This window comes from Anser brachyrhynchus, assembly GCF_964034855.1.
Source record: "Anser brachyrhynchus genome assembly, chromosome: 9".
Taxonomy (NCBI): Eukaryota; Metazoa; Chordata; class Aves; order Anseriformes; family Anatidae; genus Anser; species Anser brachyrhynchus.
Window position 1 is genome coordinate 72,372 of NC_137703.1, and position 20,024 is coordinate 92,395.

At 48.0% G+C, this 20,024-nt stretch overlaps 1 protein-coding gene across 9 annotated transcripts in view; it reads right to left on the bottom strand.

Moving 5' to 3' along the window:
- Positions 1-20,024, bottom strand: part of LOC308199676 (uncharacterized protein) — a 49,542-nt gene that overhangs the window by 22,227 nt on the left and 7,291 nt on the right. The window contains exons 3-7 of one of the 9 annotated variants that reach the window (XR_013954813.1): positions 14,954-15,021; positions 14,773-14,832; positions 10,727-10,812; positions 9,578-10,553; positions 7,361-9,114 (exon numbers count right to left, since the gene is read on the bottom strand). The gene's annotated coding sequence lies outside the window, so the exon portion shown is untranslated. Of the gene's footprint in view, positions 9,115-9,577; positions 14,674-14,755; positions 14,833-14,953; positions 15,022-20,024 lie in introns of those variants that run through there. The other 8 variants (XR_013954815.1, XR_013954820.1, XR_013954814.1 and 5 more) reach the window with 8 other exon arrangements.

Below are 20,024 nucleotides of genomic sequence, written 5' to 3' on the forward strand. Positions count from 1 at the left end.
AAGGGGTTCTCTGAAAAGTTTGCTGCTCCAACTTCCAGCAGGCAGTCCTTTAAACACAGAAACAAAGATTCTGACCAGGACTAGGGGGGCCCTGCCTCCAGCCAGGGGGAGGAAAGGGACAATCGAGTTTATTGGACTGTGTGGATTCGATGGCCTGGCACGTCAGACGCACAGAAGTATAAGGCTTTGGTAGACACCGGTGCACAATGTACTCTAATGCCATCAAGCTATAAAGGGCCAGAGCCCATCTGTATTTACAGTGTGACGGGGGGATCCCAGCAGTTAACTGTATTGGAGGCTGAAGTGAGTCTGACCGGTAATGAGTGGCAAAAGCACCGTATTGTGACTGGCCCAGATGCTGCGTGCATCCTTGGCATAGACTATCTTAGAAGAGGATATTTCAAGGACCCAAAAGGGTTCCGCTGGGCTTTTGGCATAGCTGCCTTGGAGACAGAGGACATTAAACAGTTGTCTACCTTGCCTGGTCTCTCAGAGGACCCTTCTGTTGTGGGGTTGCTGAGGGTTGAAGAACAGCAAGTGCCGATCGCTACCACAACTGTGCACCGGCGGCAATATCGCACCAACCGAGACTCCCTGAGTCCCATCCATAAGCTAATTCGTCAACTGGAGAGCCAAGGAGCGATCAGCAAGACTCATTCACCTTTTAATAGTCCCATATGGCCAGTGCGAAAGTCTAATGGTGAGTGGAGACTAACAGTGGACTATCGTGGCCTGAACGAAGTCACGCCACCACTGAGCGCTGCAGTGCCGGACATGCTAGAACTCCAGTATGAACTGGAATCAAAGGCAGCCAAGTGGTATGCCACAATTGATATCGCTAATGCATTTTTCTCCATCCCTCTAGCAGCACAGTGCAGGCCACAGTTTGCTCTCACTTGGAGGGGAGTCCAATATACTTGCAATCGGCTGCCCCAGGGGTGGAAACATAGCCCTACCATTTGCCATAGACTGATCCAGTCTGCGCTGGAGCAGGGGGAAGCTCCTGAACACCTGCAGTACATCGATGACATCATTGTGTGGGGTGACACTGCAGAAGAAGTTTTCGAGAAAGGGAAGAAAATAGTCCAAATCCTTCTGAAGGCCGGTTTTGCCATAAAACAGAATAAAGTTAAAGGACCTGCACGAGAGATCCAGTTTTTAGGAATAAAATAGCAAGATGGACGTCGTCAAATCCCAATGGATGTGATCAACAAAATAACAGCTATGTCTCCACCAACTAGCAAAAAAGAAACACAAACTTTCCTAGGTGTCGTGGGGTTTTGGAGAATGCACATTCCAAATTACAGTCTGATTGTAAACCCGCTCTACCAAGTAACCCGTTAAGAAGAATGCTTTTGAATGGGGCCCTGAGCAATGACAAGCCTTTGAACAAACTAAGCAGGAAATAGTTCATGCAGTAGCCCTCGGGCCAGTCCGAACAGGACCAGATGTAAAGAATGTGCTCTACACCGCAGCCGGGGAGAATGGTCCCACCTGGAGCCTCTGGCAGAAAGAACCTGGGGAAACTCGAGGTCGACCCCTGGGATTTTGGAGTCGGGGATACAGAGGATCTGAGGCCCGCTATACTCCAACTGAAAAGGAGATATTGGCAGCATACGAAGGAGTTCGATCTGCTTCGGAAGTGGTCGGTACTGAAGCGCAGCTCCTCCTGGCACCCCGACTGCCGGTACTAGGCTGGATGTTCAAAGGAAGGGTCCCCTCTACACATCATGCAACTGATGCTACATGGAGCAAGTGGGTTGCACTGATTACTCAGCGGGCTCGAATAGGAAACCCCAGTCGCCCAGGAATCTTGGAGGTGATTATGGACTGGCCAGAAGGCAAATACTTCGGGATATCATCAGAGGAGGAGGTGGTCCGTGCTGAAGAAGCCCCACTGTACAACAAGCTACCGGAAAATGAGAAGAAATATGCCTTGTTCACTGACGGGTCCTGTCGTATTGCGGGAAAGCATCGGAGATGGAAAGCTGCTGTATGGAGTCCTACACGACGAGTTGCAGAAGCTGCTGAGGGAGAAGGTGAATCGAGTCAGTTTGCAGAAGTGAAAGCCATTCAGCTGGCTTTAGATATTGCTGAACGAGAAAAGTGGCCAGTTCTCTATCTCTATACTGATTCATGGATGGTAGCAAATGCCCTGTGGGGGTGGTTACAGCAATGGAAGCAGAACAACTGGCAGCGCAGGGGCAAGCCCATCTGGGCTGCGGCATTGTGGCAAGATATTGCTGCCCGGGTAGAGAACCTGGTTGTAAAGGTACGCCATGTAGATGCTCATGTGCCCAAGAATCGGGCTACTGAAGAACATCGAAACAACCAGCAGGTGGATCAGGCTGCTAAGATTGAAGTGGCTCAGGTGGACCTGGACTGGCAACATAAAGGTGAATTATTTATAGCCCGATGGGCCCATGACACCTCAGGCCATCAAGGTAGAGATGCAACCTACAGATGGGCTCGTGATCGAGGGGTGGACCTGACCATGGACACTATAGCACAGGTTATTCATGATTGTGAAACATGTGCTGCAATCAAACACGCCAAACGGTCAAAACCTCTTTGGTATGGAGGACGATGGCTGAAATATAAATATGGAGAGGCCTGACAGATTGATTACATCACACTCCCTCAAACCCGCAACGGCAAGCGCCACGTACTTACAATGGTGGAAGCAACCACCGGATGGCTGGAAACATATCCTGTGCCCCATGCCACCGCCCGGAACACTATCCTGGGCCTTGAAAAGCAAGTCCTATGGCGACATGGCACCCCAGAGAGAGTTGAGTCAGACAACGGGACTCATTTCCGAAACAACCTTATAGACACTTGGGCCAAAGAACATGATATTGAGTGGGTGTATCACATCCCCTATCATGCACCAGCCTCTGGAAAAGTTGAACAATACAATGGACTGTTGAAGACTACACTGAAAGCAATGGGTGCTGGGACATTCAAAAACTGGGATACACATTTGGCAAAGGCCACCTGGTTAGTCAATACCAGGGGATCTGCCAACCGAGCTGGACCTGCCCAATCAAACCTGTTACGCACTGTAGAAGGGGATAAAGTTCCTGTAGTGCACGTAAGAAACATGCTGGGTAAAATAGTCTGGGCTACTCCTGCCTCGGGAAAAGGCAAACCCATTCGTGGAATTGCTTTTGCTCAGGGACCTGGATGCACTTGGTGGGTAATGCAAAAGAATGGGGAGGTCCGGTGTGTACCTCAAGGGGATTTGATACTGGGTGAGAATAGCCCATGAGTTGAATTGTAGTATGTTGTTTATTATATAATACTGTATGTCATCACTACCATGATTGCTATATATCATAGATGAAAATAGTGATTAATTACAAGGTATTGGAAAGAGCGTAACCTGAGCATGACATAAATGGTATGGAATAAGGGGTGGATATCGGTCCTGGTTCCAGTTAGGACAGAGTTAATTTTTCCTCCTAGTAGCTGGTAGGGTGCTATGTTTTGGATTAGGATGAGAAGAGCGCTGATAACATGCTGATGTTTTAATTGTTGCAGAGCAGTGTTTACACCAGGCCAAGGACTTTTCGGCTTCTCGCTCTGTCCTGCCAGCGAGCAGGCTAGGGGTGCAGCAGGAGCTGGGAGGGGACAGACAGGGCAGCTGACCCAAACTGGCCAAAGGGTTATTCCATACCATCTGACGTCATGCTAAACAATATATAGGGGTGGCTGGCCAGGGTGGGGGGCCGGCTGCTCTGGGATAGGCTGGGCATCGGTCAGCGGGTGGTGAGCAATTGCATTGTGCATCACTTGTTTTCTTACACATTATTATTATTAATACTATTATCATTATCACTATTATTATTATTATTGTTATTATTATATGCCTGTCTTAATAAACTGTCTTTATCTCAACTCACAGGCTTCCCTTTCCTGTTTCTCTCCCCTATCCCAGAGAGGGAGGGGGGAGGGTGAGCGAACAGCTGTGTGGTGTTTAGCTGCCAGCCGGGTTAAACCACAACAGGTGGGCAACTGAGCTCCACCACAATCACTCTCTCACTCCCCCTCCCTGCGTGGTCTCCTCTCCACGGTCTACAAGTCCGGCCCAGAATCTGCTCCGGCAGGGGTCTGTCACAGGCCACAGCCTCTGTCAGTGCAGGTCCACCTGCTCCACCGTGGTCTCCTCCACCAGCTGCAGCGTGGAACCCTGCTCCACCGGGGTACTCCATGAGCTGCAGTGGGACAGCCTGCTTCACCATGGTCCTCGCCATAGGCCGCAGGGGACTTCTGCTCCGGCACCTGGAGTACCTCTCCCCCCCCTTATTCACTGACCTTGGCACCTGCAAGGCTGTTCCTCACTCCTCTTGCTCTCCCAGCTGCTGTGTGGCACCGCATGTTTTTTTTTTTTTCCTGTCTTAAATATGCTCTCACAGACACGCAAACAACATCACTTATTGGCTCCGCTCAGCAGCGGGGCCCTTATCGAACGTGGGGCAGCTTCTAGATTCTTTGCACAGAAGCCACCCCTAGAGCCCACTGCTACCAAAACCTTGCCACATAAACCCACTACATCCCTTCGCTTCGGTTAAGGGACAACCAGGCTGACAACACGCTCACCTTCCCTCACTGCTCCGTGACACGGGGATTTCCCTGTCCAAGGCTGCACCAGGCACCTGCAGAAACAAGAGAAAAAGCACACCCTGAGGCACCTCACAGCCACAGCATACCTGCTGCAATATCTCTCTCTTCCCAGCTGCTTTACTTCTGCTGCTTGTTAGCTCAACCTGAGATAAAAGAGCCCGGGCGGCGCCGCGCCAAAATGTGCCCGGGCGGCGCCGCGCCAAAATGTGCCCGGGCGGCGCCGCGCCAAAATGTGCCCGGGCGGCGCCGCGCCAAAATGTGCCCGGGCGGCGCCGCGCCAAAATGTGCCCGGGCGGCGCCGCGCCAAAATGTGCCCGGGCGGCGCCGCGCCAAAATGTGCCCGGGCGGCGCCGCGCCAAAATGTGCCCGGGCGGCGCCGCGCCAAAATGTGCCCGGGCGGCGCCGCGCCAAAATGTGCCCGGGCGGCGCCGCGCCAAAATGTGCCCGGGCGGCGCCGCGCCAAAATGTGCCCGGGCGGCGCCGCGCCAAAATGTGCCCGGGCGGCGCCGCGCCAAAATGTGCCCGGGCGGCGCCGCGCCAAAATGTGCCCGGGCGGCGCCGCGCCAAAATGTGCCCGGGCGGCGCCGCGCCAAAATGTGCCCGGGCGGCGCCGCGCCAAAATGTGCCCGGGCGGCGCCGCGCCAAAATGTGCCCGGGCGGCGCCGCGCCAAAATGTGCCCGGGCGGCGCCGCGCCAAAATGTGCCCGGGCGGCGCCGCGCCAAAATGTGCCCGGGCGGCGCCGCGCCAAAATGTGCCCGGGCGGCGCCGCGCCAAAATGTGCCCGGGCGGCGCCGCGCCAAAATGTGCCCGGGCGGCGCCGCGCCAAAATGTGCCCGGGCGGCGCCGCGCCAAAATGTGCCCGGGCGGCGCCGCGCCAAAATGTGCCCGGGCGGCGCCGATCACAGACCTACCTTTTACAGATGAAAAAGGTAACTCTGATACGACCCTGCTCAGTCTCTTGGAAATACTGCGCCTACGTGGTCAAGCCTCTTGTAGTGTGTAATCAAGCTCTTTTTAGTCCTCTGGAGAGTTACACAAGTTGCTTCATACTTCTAGAGATTCAAATATAACCCAAAAACACAAGTGGATCCCACCATCCCAAAAACAAGTGAGCCAGCAACCTCTGCTAAATATCCCTCTAGTAAGTGATTTCCAAGCACTTAAAATCTAGAAATCCATAGACTCCAACCTGCCCAAAGAACCCTGCAACTGACTGAAGGAAAAACAAAGCACTTACCCCAAAGAGCAGCCCAGGCACAATGAACTCTCTAATGGCACACCTGGAGCTCATATACCATTTGGCCCCGCCCAGCACCCAAACCCAATCACCTGCAAAAGGGGAGGGGCAAAGCACAAGAAAGTAGAAAGAGCAGGAGCAGCAGCAGCTGTGTGGTTTTTTTGGGGGGGTTTTGTTTGTTTGTTTAAATCTGGTTTAGCTCAACAGCATGCAGACTGCAGACAAGAGAACTGGGGTGTTTCTAGAGGCAACAATCCCCATGCTTTTGCTGCAGCTTTGACTATTGAAAGGCCAATATGACCAAGCAAGTAACTGAAATTTTTTCAGCTGGAATTAGCTCAAACCTTTCTTTATATAGAAAGAAAAATCTAGGAGCATAACAGATTACAAGCCAAAAAAAAAAAAAGATTCCATGTAATGACACCACTCGCAGGGAAAATCACATACTTGAGTAGGCTATCTGAAAACCAAAAGGCTATGCTGATGGGTCAAAACACACTACAGGACAATGGAGCCTGGCCCTCTGCTGCACCAGCTTGATTCCTATCCCTACACTCACCAAGGTGCAACCCAAACACAGACACAGCATTTCAGCCTCAACACAGTTTTGGGAACTGCTGGAAAGCAGGCTTCATCCTCAGCGAGGTGTACTCAGGCTCCACGGCATGGGGCTTCAGGCACCTCTTCACCTACCGAAGACGACCACCATCAGGAGCTGCCACGCCAGACAAGCTTTTTCCTCTACAACACCTGTCTCAGGAACCAAACAGCATTCCAGTGACCTGCTTTGCTCCTGTTCTGAAGACTATCACAGGCCACCTTGCCTGTGGCACCTGGTAAACAGAAGAGAAAGCAACCACTGCAGCAAAAGCCACAGCACCCTCAGGGCAGTTACTCTCATCCCCTCCTTTACCTCAGCCTCTTACCTACCCCACATGGCAGATGCTTCCACCCATTCTCTGTAGCCACCTATAGCACCTCTAAAAGAGAAACTGGAATTTTACTCTATTTGATGTAGTAAAGTAACTGTAGTGATGGGCATGAAAACGTGCCCGGACGGCAGCAATCACAGACATACCCATTACAGATGAAAAAGGGGACCCTGCTCAGTCTCTTGGTAATACTACCGTGCTTATGCGGTCGAGGAACCGTACCCCACCATTTCTTAAAAACAAGTTAGGCAGCAACACCTCCTAAGCACACCTCTATTACGTGAATTCCAAGCACTTAAAATCTAGAAGGCTGCAAGGTCTAAAGACTCTACAGCCAGCCAAACTGCAGGCAAAAGCTCCAAAAATATAACAAACTGTCCCTAACCCTGAAAAAGACTACATCTTACATGTCTACTGCTGCTCTTTTCAGATACGTGCTTATACAGGGAGCTTCGATGATACTTACCTCCGAAACCGTGCTCCATCACTTTGCCACCAAGGTTGTAACTTTGATAAGATTTGACATACGGGCAAAGACTCACAAGTAAGCCCTGCAATTCTGCAAAAATCATAAGGGACCCAGAACCACAAAGTAAACACACAAAGTAACACTGCCATCCTATCCGTAAACATGCTATAACAATTACTCACCTGAAGAAGAGCTGCATGCAATACAGGCACCTATTACTAGATTGGTTTACTCTAACAGATCCTACTAGTTGTTACCTCACAAAGATGGGCGTACCGGTCTCTACTTCAAAACGCATCAGTCCATAGACTCTTAACCACCTAAAGAAACCTGCAACTGACTGAAAGAAAAACAAAGCACTTACTCTAAAGTGCAGCCCAGGCAGAATGAGCTCTCTGATGGGATGCCTGCAACTCATATACCATTGCACCCCACCCAGCACCCCACCCCAATCACATGGGAAATGGGAGGGGCCGTGCATGACAAGAGGTAAAGAGAGCAGGAGGAACAGCAGCCCTGTTTTTGGCGTGGCTTAGGTCAGCAGCGTGCACAGTACAGCACAGGCAACCAGGCTGTTTCTCTTGAAAGACCTGCCTTAGCTTTGTTGAAGGAAACTGATCGGGCCGATAACCCTCTGTCCTGGTTCCAGTTAGGACAGAGTTAATTTTTCCTCCTAGTAGCTGGTAGGGTGCTATGTTTTGGATTAGGATGAGAAGAGCGCTGATGTTTTAATTGTTGCAGAGCAGTGTTTACACCAGGCCAAGGACTTTTCGGCTTCTCGCTCTGTCCTGCCAGCGAGCAGGCTAGGGGTGCAGCAGGAGCTGGGAGGGGACAGACACAGGGCAGCTGACCCAAACCGGCCAAAGGGGTATTCCATACCATCTGACGTCATGCCAAACAATATATAGGGGTGGCTAGCCGGGGTGGGGTTGCCGGCTGCTCGGGGATAGGCTGGGCATCGGTCAGCGGGTGGTGAGCAATTGCATTGTGCATCACTTGTTTCTTACACATTATTATTATTAATACTATTATCATTATCACTATTATTATTATTATTGTTATTATTATATGCCTGTCTTAATAAACTGTCTTTATCTCAACTCACCGGCTTCACTTTCCCGTTTCTCTCCCCCGTCCCAGAGAGGGAGGGGGGAGGGTGAGCGAACGGCTGCGTGGTGTTTAGCTGCCGGCCGGGTTAAACCACAACACCCTCTCACCTTTTTTGCACCACTCCACAACATGGGGAATTCACCTCTCCAAGGCTGCACGACGGAAGGACAGAAACAAGACGAAAAGCACACCCTGAGGCACCTCATAACCGCAGCCTACCTACTGCAATACCTATACCTGTCTTCCCAGCTGCTTTACCTCTGCTGCTCTCCATCTCCAAATCACATTCTTTTAACTGCCACGCAGAGTGGCAGTCCTCCAGGTGCCACAGAGCAGCACCCTAGTTTTTTTTAATTTTTAATATCTTTTTTTAATTCTTATTTTCAAAACAGCAGTCCGCTTCCCTCTGATGATGGACAGTAGGTCAAGTCAGTCACCGAGTTGCCAACGCAGAGCTTCACGGTTCCAGAAGGCGCTCTTTCCTTTGACCGATTCCTTATAAGTGTTATCTACCACTGGCAAAAGCAATAAACAGACTGCAAACAGGCACTGCCACATTTGACAAACTTCATATTTTTTATTTTATCATTTCAAAAGAGCAGTCCATTTGCCTCTACCTCCGAGAAGCAGATCAAACCAGTCACCGAGTTGCCGAACAAAAACTTGACAGTTTTTTGCCGAACAGCAACTTGACAGTCGCTGTTTCCTTTGACAAATTCCTCCTAAGGTTTACCTACTGCTGGGAAAAAACAGAAAAAAGACACTGTGCCAGCTGCCCTTGAGTACTCGCCCAGAGCTTGAGTATTCGCCCAGAGACAGACCAGATGTCTTTCCCAAAAGATTCAGGACAATGTATTATTGCGCTGATGAACCACCACATCAGCTACCATCACTAATTGCCAGGCAGGACAGCTCCAGGCCAAACACATACATAAACAGGCACGCTACAAACATCATGACCAAAACATGGGAAATGAATTACTTATACTATAAGAATTACCTGAAGAAGAGCTGCATGCAATAAAGGCATCTACTACTGTATAGTTTACTTTAAATGATCCTACTAGATGTTACTTTAAATAGATGTACTTGTCTCTTTCATCTCGGAAACGCACCAACCCCTAGACTCTGACCCACCTTAAAAAAAAAAAAAAAAAAAAAAAAAAACCTGCATCTGACTGAAGGAAAAACAAAGCACTTACCCCAAAGAGCAGCTCAGGCAGAATGAGCTCTCTGATAGGACACCTGCGGCTCTTATACCATTGGGCCCCACCTGGCACCCTGCCCCAATCACCTGGGAAAGAGGAAGGGCAAAGCACAGGAAGGGATAAAGAGAGCAGCAGCTGCGTTTTTTATTTGGCTTAGCTCAACAGTGTGTGGAGTGTTACTAGAAGCAACAATTCCTGTGCTTTTGCTTCAGGTCTGATTATTGAAATGACAATACGACCAAGTAGGTAATTAAAACTGGTTTTGACTGTAATTAGCTGAAACCTTTCTTTACATAGGTGGAAATAATCTAGGAGTGTAACAGATTACAAACCACAAAAGTACAATTCATTGTAGTAAAATAACTCACAGGAGAAGTAACATACCTTAGTAGACTATCTAAAAAACAAAAGGCTATGCAGACGGGTCCAAAAAAGCCAACCCAATCGAAATCTGAAAAGGGTACAGACATTCTCAAAAGGAGCAGGGAAAAAATAATGGCACAGTACAAGCCGGAAAGGACGCTGAGCAGATTTAAAAGATCTGTAAGACCTCAGGAGGGACCTGAGCAGAGCACGTAGGTCTTTGGAAAGTGGGGGGGGGGAGGGCGGGTTAGGCAGGGACTAGGAGTACTAAGTAGAGGAGAAAATGAGTGTTGTGAGCCTGAAGTGTGTACAAGCATCATAAAGAGGGCTCTCGAGAGGACGGGGAAACAAAGGGAAAGCTGCTTACCCCTGAGAAGTCGTCCTTGATCTTCGTGCCACGGACATTCGTCCTGCATGCTCGGCTCACGAGTTTAGGCGTCCCCGTACGCCGAAGGCTTACCTCTGAGAAGTCCTACGTGGCTCCACCCGCGTTACTGATTTTTTTTGCCAGCAGGTGTTGGCAGAAAATCCTGAGAAGTGGCAGACACAGCTTCCCAAACCGCCTTCTCAATAATGGAAGCAGTGCGAACCACGTGGAAAACCACACCTGGAAAACCAAAAGTGCAGCAGAAAAATGCACCCCGCATCATCTCGGGGAGGAAATAACTGCCCTGAGCAACGTGCCCTTCCCAGGGTGAACCCAACGTGCCCAAGGCCTTGGGGGGCGGGCAGAAAAGGAACCCGAGACTCTTAGTACGTCTCCTGAGAATCGCAGCTTACAGTTACTCCATGTCTTCTGGTCTCAGGATGAGGCAGAGGTATAATTAATTCCTTCTCCATCTCTCTGGAAAGAGCTTTTCTCCTGTCTGTGACAAAGGAGAAAAATGTTTTGATCGTGGGAGTCATTATACAAAGCCACACCCAGTGAATTCACTATTACAGTTAAGATCGTTTTTAATCGAAAACACCTTGGCCGCAATGTTACCACTGCAAACATAGCGCTGCACAAAAATTCAACTCGAGATAAAGGAAAGGGCGAGCTAAAGGGACGAATGACGTGACCAAAGGCAACTGCAACAACCATCTGGTAGACGGTTGTCCGCAGCCCTCGGATTTCATGGTCGTCTTTCCTGACGAACGAATCCTGGAAGAACAGAAAAGATACACAACGTGTCCACAACAACTTTTGAGGAGACTACTGAAAATAAAAACAAAAAAAAATAGAAACAGCAAGCGGCTAGTACGTCAGTTTTGTTAACAGAGTAACATTAACATACTAGAAATTTCCACGTTCTGTGTAGCCCCACGGCACTGCTGGGTACATCCACTGATATTAATGGGGTGGCACAATGTAAGAGATAATTAATAGAGAAGGTACACCCGAGGTGCGCAGATTGCACATTCGAGGCGATAAAAAAGGCACAGCTTGGCACCCAGTTTGGATCAGCTTGCGTATGAGTCTGCTGATAGGTGAGTATACGCAACGAGCAGAAAAGTCTTTTACTCCACAGATTCAGTTTCATTTATATATATATACATATATATATAAACTAACATTTTAAACTTTATAACCACTTGAGTAATAATCATTAGCTATGCCTATGCTTAAAGCCAGGACTACACTTAAGTGATTAGGTAAACGTGGACCCTTACCTGTGAAAAGCTGAAAATGCCCCATAATCATTGTGCACCTTATGCACAACGTACATAATTTTGGCACAAATGTGCATCTTATTTCACAAAGAGGAGGGGTAAGGTAGACAAAGGTTTTAGAGACGCATCAAGATCAGAACAACCACTAGGCAATCGGAAAAATGTGCAAACCTCAGCTAAAAAATATTTACATATTTTTCCTGTGGTCATCTCCTACAGATCACCAAGTCTGGGGGAGAACAAATGGTGTAATTTTACACAACTGGACAATGCTCATAATAAGATACGCTGTAGTTAAGAAGCCACCTGTAACAAAGGTTATTGTTAGAAAAAACACTACATGAGGACAGGGATGCAGCAGATAACCTTCGAACAGCTTTCACAAGCCCTGGCATTACTTCATGTGTGGGTTTACAGTACTTTTTAGATAACAGATTTTAGCAGAACTCTGGAAGTTTAGCCTTTCTGCTTTGACAGTCACAAGAGTGCCTGCTGTGCTCAGACCTACATGATGTCAACTCGATCTGTCACAATTAACTTGGGATATTCTATGATTCCAAGTATTTTATGCAATAAGACGAATTCTGCCCCTGATGATCTGGCAAGGAAGTGACCTCTCTCCTTCCTAGTTCAAGTGAAATCAAATCAAACAGCTGCTTTACACTGCGTCCCTTGGGGACCCAGGAGCTGGACTCGATGATCCTCGTGGGTCCCTTCCAACTCGGATATTCTGTGATTCTATGATATTGAAGTAACTTGAATTTTGCTGCTTACCCCCCGTGATGCTGCAACTAGCACTAAAACACTCCTCGTACTAATCATGAATAGCTCTCAAAGTCAATGAGGTCTTTGAGAGGTGTGATGAGAGGTTACAAGACAAGCATTAGGCAGGTTTCCCTATCAGAGTAGTTTAATACAAGCTGCTTTTAAAAAGCTAGATTACAATTGTTAAAAAAAAAAAAAAAAAAAAAAAAAAAACTATTGCAATCTGTAGCTTCTGATCCTGTCCATCTCTGTTTATCAACTTCACGGTTTAATGCCCACATTCCCCAGGATTACTCCACAGTTCATAAAAGAGTTCCGCTATTGCTTATTTGACATCTCACAATCCTTACTCCCCTCGCAGTTGCTCCAAATTGCTACTCTTACCGCTGTCTCACTTCTTGATCGTTTTTCACTTCTTATCTGGACCAATGCACAGCTTTGATCTGTCTTAACTCCCCAAGTTCAGGTAAGAAGTAATACAGAACTGAACAGAAAACCAGTGTATAAATAGTAACCATTAAGAAAACACAGCACACTCGCCTTCAATCCTTCAATTGTATTACTCCAGGGAGGAAAAAAAAAAAAACAAAAAAAACAACACACATTGTCCTCTCTAATACACGAGAAAAGAGTCTCGTTAAAGACTATCATATAATATTTGGAGCCTACTAGTGGCTTTAAATATATCTAAAGTGCTAGAAGGAAAAAAACACATTCCTTTAAGTGAAGCTACGGACATTAAACGTGCCAGGCCTCTGGAAAGAAGACTGGAAACAAACTGTTTTCTACTGTATCTTGCCATAATTGTAAATGGCTTCATAAACAGAGCTGTACTCTCTGCTGTACTTTTTCCTAAGTGAAACACATTTCCTCAATACGTATTCACATAAGTGATACTGTGCTTTATCCAAATGGCCTTCTTGAACATAAGCCATACCAAAGTTAACCGCTTAATACTATAGGCTGTATCTCTTAAGTGGACCATTATAACCACTAAACATATAAATAAATTAATGTTCAACTTATGTACAAATGCAGCGTGGTTTTTTTTTTAGCAAGATCATGGCACAAATCGTTCTATACTATAGTTTTTGTAAGAGCTATAAAACATACATTTCGACTAAGAAAAAAAAAAGGCTGTGAATTCCTATCTATGAATTTTTTATGCCTCTTGTAGCAGAGAACACAGCAATAATACCCAGAAACTTTGTAGCAGTCATCCCTATTTGATCTAAAATACTCAGAACATCCCTTGTAAATTACAGGTACTGGAAGAACATATAGTACCCTCAATAACAGAACAACCTCAAATAACAAAAAATGCACCTTAAACCTTTCCTGAAACTTGAGGAGTGTCATGTTAATTAGGTCTTCTCCAGGAGATAGTGGGGAACACAGAATGGGAAGGATCTGTACTATACTTAGCCTATACTTAGCACTGACATAACGTTAAAATTATGCAGTGGAGTTCACTTCATGAACTGTTATAAAGTCAGAAGCATTGCAGGGCTTTCAAGTTTTTCACATTTTTACGGCAAATAAAAATACAGTCACAAAAGCAGTACAGAAAAACTATCTAAGATTCAACGCATACTCAAACTCGCTTCAGATCTTAAGTGCCAGCCACAACAGCTATATCAGCATCAACTGCTGCAACAAACCGACCTTCATAGGCAAGACTCTGCATCAAAATATAGTCACTGGCAATAGCAACAGAAAAAAAAAAAAAAAAAAAAACAAAAACAAAGCGAGCCCAGGTCTTCTTATTATGCCAATTGTGGCTTTTCAAACAAACAAGTGTCCATCCCACTCTCTCCCCCTAACTAGTACTAGCTATAATTAAATTTGCCTTCCTATCAACAACTAATGTAAAAGAGTGTGGGGCCTGGGTAACGTGATTGCTGTTGCCCAGTCCAGGGAACAGAAGTGCTGCATCTGCATTGTGAACACTCTGGAAGCTGTGAGGCAACACCAAATATCCCAATAAAAGACGATAGAAAAAAAAACAAACCCACAGACTATACAGTGAGAAAAGCATGAGATGTTGTTTCAACATTTGCACGCTACAAATAATGCGATAGATTGAATGAACTATGAAGCATTCCAGTGACCTGCTTTGCTCCTATTCTAAAGACTCTCACAGCCCACCTTGCCTGTGGCACCTGATAAGCAGAGGAGAAAGCAACCACAGCAATAAAAGCCACTGCACCCTCAGGACAGTTACTCTCATCCCCTCCTTTACCTCAGCCCCTTACCTACCCCACGCGGCAGATGCTTCCACCCGTCCTCTGAAGCCACCTAGAGCACCTCTAAAACAGGAACTGGAATTTTACTCTAATTGATGTAGTAAAGGAAGTGCAGCGACAACCGCACCCCAAAAATAACACCTACCTCTGTTCATCACTCACCAGAGTCACTCCAGAGGTAGTTCAGGTCATGACGTCCTGTACCGCACACTGCGTTTCAGCCTGAACAAAGGAAAACACAGTCAGAAGATAAACATTCAGCTGACAGCATTAGCACCCACCCCTCAACAACGTAAGTGACCCCGTATTTAATGTTTTCGTTTCAAAACAGCAGTCCATTTGCCTCTGTACCTGGAAGTTAGATCCAAGCTCGAAAGGAACGGCCACCATCACCCATGCCACCTGGGAATACTGAAGGACAAAATGATCACTGTATTCACAAGCAACCACCTGCCACACTGCTCCTCTGTCCCAAACAGCCTCACCTCAGACCCTCAGAGGGAAACACCTGAACATCTTCCCCTGTGGTAGTTTTACTGGGGTGGTGTCCTGGCTCCAGTTAGGACAGAGTTATTTTTTCCTCATAGTAGCTGGTAGGGTGCTATGTTTTGGATTAGGATGAGAAGAGCGCTGATAACATGCTGATGTTTTAATTGTTGCAGAGCAGTGTTTACACCAGGCCAAGGACTTTTCGGCTTCTCACTCTGTCCTGCCAGCGAGCAGGCTAGGGGTGCAGCAGGAGCTGGGAGGGGACAGACACAGGGCAGCTGACCCAAACTGGCCAAAGGGGTATTCCATACCATCTGACGTCATGCTAAACAATATATAGGGGTGGCTGGCCGGGGTGGGGGGCCGGCTGCTCGGGGATAGGCTGGGCATCGGTCAGCGGGTGGTGAGCAATTGCATTGTGCATCACTTGTTTTCTTACACATTATTATTATTAATACTATTATCACTATCACTATTATTATTATTATTGTTATTATTATATTCCTGTCTTAATAAACTGTCTTTATCTCAACTCACCGGCTTCGCTTTCCCGTTTCTCTCCCCCATCCCAGAGAGGGAGGGGGGAGGGTGAGCGAACGGCTGTGTGGTGTTTAGCTGCCAGCCGGGTTAAACCACAACAGTCCTTTTGGCGCCCAACGTGGGGCTCGAAGGATTGAGATATCGACAAATTTGACCAGAGCGTGTTGAACTAAAATTGGTATACGTATTGGACCTGCTTAATAGTTGCTAGTTACGATGTTGATTGCCTTAATCTCCAGTCTGCTGTGCCTGTTTTCCAGAGTGAGTTTCATAGCGCGTTACTTTCTGTATCTGCTCCCTGTTGCACTGTTTATCCTTTCCAGGCCCTGGTTTAAGATTGTTATGGTACTGTGTGGTGTAACAATGGCTTACGAAATGATGAAATATCTGGTCACGACTCCAACCTGGTATTTGTACTCAGCACTGACATCGACTCTATACTTTGGAAACCATATCTCGGAAACTATTAGCAATTACACCTATTGCCTGTTTTCGTTAGGGAGCCAACCTGTGAAGGGGACAGGGGAAGACATGTTTCCCTCCCTGTTCACTCTCCCTTTCTCCTTCACCACCCTCTTATCCCCCCGAGCTAGTTACGGTGGCTCTCCGAGATGTTGAATATCCTTGGGATACTCAGACCAGCCTGCTCTTGTTGTTATGTCTCCTGAATGCGCTTCAGGTTTTGTTGAGGGTTAAACAACTACTTAGGAATCTCATCTGGAGATCCGTCTTGAGGCGGGATAGTTGCGAGTGGCAGGGAGTGTGGGAGGATAGGGGCAGGTTTCTAGAGCAGTGGTCACCTCCAGTGTTTTGGACATTCACCCCTGAACAACTGCAAAATCCTAAAAAGCTGGCAGAATGCTTGAAAAAAAAGTGTCATGACTCTGGCAGTTCCAAAGTGACACAAATCACTGTAGCGTGCTGGGGTCTGGCTTGTGCCTATCGAGCTGCAATTGATGCTACTATCAACCTAGCTCCAGCTCCCGCAGCCGCTCCAGCTCCCGCAGCCGCTCCCACCTCTGTGCCTGGGTCAGAGAAACGAGCTGTAGCAGTGCAAGTTGACCCCGCAGAGGGTATTCCAACCCCTGTGGCAGACCCTGTGTCTGGGTCAGAGAAACGAGCTGTAGCAGTGCAAGTTGACCCCGCAGAGGGTATTCCAACCCCTGTGGCAGACCCTGTGGCTGGGTCAGAGAAACGAGCTGTAGCAGTGCAAGTTGCCCCTGTAGACAAGGTGAAAAAATGGTATAGAGACTCAGGTCGTTTAGAACGCAGACGGTCTTCTGCTAAGTCTGGGCATAGTGAAGACGAGGCTGGGCCATCAAAGGTGCAGGAGACTGAAGAGGAGGATGGGGATGTCAAAAAATCAACAGTAACTACCCGGACTCTATACCAGCGTGAGCTACGAGATGTGCGAAAAGATTTTGGTCGCTGTATAGGTGAGCAGCTTGTCACCTGGCTGCTCCGGTGCTGGGACACCGGAGCCAATTATGTGGAATTAGAGGGCAAGGAAGCCAGGCGGCTGGGATCCCTTGCTAGGGACGCATGCATTGACAAAGCAATTGGAGATGGAGCACGATCTCGCAGCCTCTGGAGGCATCTCCCGTCAGCTGTGCAGGAAAGGTATCCCTTCAAGGAAGAACTTGTATGTCTACCAGGCAAATGGACCACCATGGAGAAGGGAATTCAGTACCTGAGGGAATTGGCCGTACGGGAAGTAATTTATAAGGACCTAGACGACGCACAAACATCCACAGATCCAGATGAGGTCCAGTGTACACCACCCATGTGGCGGAAGTTTGTACGGAGTGCACCATCATCATATGCCAGCTCATTGGCAATACTAACCTGGAAAGAGGAGGAGAATCCCACAGTGAACGAAGTGACTAAAACACTCCGGCAGTACGAAGGAAATCTCTCCTCTTCCCTACAGGCCTGCGTCTCGGCTGTGGAGAAACTCTCTCAAGAGGTCCACCAACTTAAAGAGAATTTATCTTCCCCTCCACCTGAACGAACCAGTGTCCACCGGCTAAAAGAGAATACTTTGGAGAAACTTTCTGAAAAGATCCACCAACTTGAAGAGAGATTATTTTCCTCCCCACCTGTACAAACCAGTGTCTCAGCTATTAGGGGTAAACGTTCATCTATGCAAGGAAGACAATATGGTGGGCACACACCGCGCCACCCTGTGGTTTTACCTACGTGACCATGGAGAGGACATGAGAAAATGGGATGGAAAATCTACTGCGACCCTAGAGGCACGGGTACGTGAATTGCAAAGGAAAACAAGTGGGAAAAAGGAATTCTCTGAAAAGTTTGCTGCTCCAACTTCCAGCAAGCAGTCCTTTAGACACAGAAACGAAGATTCTGACCAGGACTAGAGGGGCCCTGCCTCCAGCCAGGGGGAGGAAAGGGACAATCGAGTTTATTGGACTGTGTGGATTCGATGGCCTGGCACATCAGACGCACAGAAGTATAAGGCTTTGGTAGACACCGGTGCACAATGTACTCTAATGCCATCAAGCTATAAAGGGCCAGAGCCCATCTGTATTTACAGTGTGACGGGGGGATCCCAGCAGTTAACTGTATTGGAGGCTGAAGTGAGTCTAACCGGTAATGAGCGGCAAAAGCACCGTATTGTGACTGGCCCAGATGCTGCGTGCATCCTTGGCATAGACTATCTTAGAAGAGGATATTTCAAGGACCCAAAAGGGTTCCGCTGGGCTTTTGGCATAGCTGCCTTGGAGACAGAGGACATTAAACAGTTGTCTACCTTGCCTGGTCTCTCAGAGGACCCTTCTGTTGTGGGGTTGCTGAGGGTTGAAGAACAGCAAGTGCCGATCGCTACCACAACTGTGCACCGGCGGCAATATCGCACCAACCGAGACTCCCTGAGTCCCATCCATAAGCTAATTCGTCAACTGGAGAGCCAAGGAGCGATCAGCAAGACTCATTCACCTTTTAATAGTCCCATATGGCCAGTGCGAAAGTCTAATGGTGAGTGGAGACTAACAGTGGACTATCGTGGCCTGAACGAAGTCACGCCACCACTGAGCGCTGCAGTGCCGGACATGCTAGAACTCCAGTATGAACTGGAATCAAAGGCAGCCAAGTGGTATGCCACAATTGATATCGCTAATGCATTTTTCTCCATCCCTCTAGCAGCACAGTGCAGGCCACAGTTTGCTCTCACTTGGAGGGGAGTCCAATATACTTGCAATCGGCTGCCCCAGGGGTGGAAACATAGCCCTACCATTTGCCATAGACTGATCCAGTCTGCGCTGGAGCAGGGGGAAGCTCCTGAACACCTGCAGTACATCGATGACATCATTGTGTGGGGTGACACTGCAGAAGAAGTTTTCGAGAAAGGGAAGAAAATAGTCCAAATCCTTCCGAAGGCCGGTTTTGCCATAAAACAGAATAAAGTTAAAGGACCTGCACGAGAGATCCAGTTTTTAGGAATAAAATAGCAAGATGGACGTCGTCAAATCCCAATGGATGTGATCAACAAAATAACAGCTATGTCTCCACCAACTAGCAAAAAAGAAACACAAACTTTCCTAGGTGTCGTGGGGTTTTGGAGAATGCACATTCCAAATTACAGTCTGATTGTAAACCCGCTCTACCAAGTAACCCGTTAAGAAGAATGCTTTTGAATGGGGCCCTGAGCAATGACAAGCCTTTGAACAAACTAAGCAGGAAATAGTTCATGCAGTAGCCCTCGGGCCAGTCCGAACAGGACCAGATGTAAAGAATGTGCTCTACACCGCAGCCGGGGAGAATGGTCCCACCTGGAGCCTCTGGCAGAAAGAACCTGGGGAAACTCGAGGTCGACCCCTGGGATTTTGGAGTCGGGGATACAGAGGATCTGAGGCCCGCTATACTCCAACTGAAAAGGAGATATTGGCAGCATACGAAGGAGTTCGATCTGCTTCGGAAGTGGTCGGTACTGAAGCGCAGCTCCTCCTGGCACCCCGACTGCCGGTACTAGGCTGGATGTTCAAAGGAAGGGTCCCCTCTACACATCATGCAACTGATGCTACATGGAGCAAGTGGGTTGCACTGATTACTCAGCGGGCTCGAATAGGAAACCCCAGTCGCCCAGGAATCTTGGAGGTGATTATGGACTGGCCAGAAGGCAAATACTTCGGGATATCATCAGAGGAGGAGGTGGTCCGTGCTGAAGAAGCCCCACTGTACAACAAGCTACCGGAAAATGAGAAGAAATATGCCTTGTTCACTGACGGGTCCTGTCGTATTGCGGGAAAGCATCGGAGATGGAAAGCTGCTGTATGGAGTCCTACACAACGAGTTGCAGAAGCTGCTGAGGGAGAAGGTGAATCGAGTCAGTTTGCAGAAGTGAAAGCCATTCAGCTGGCTTTAGATAT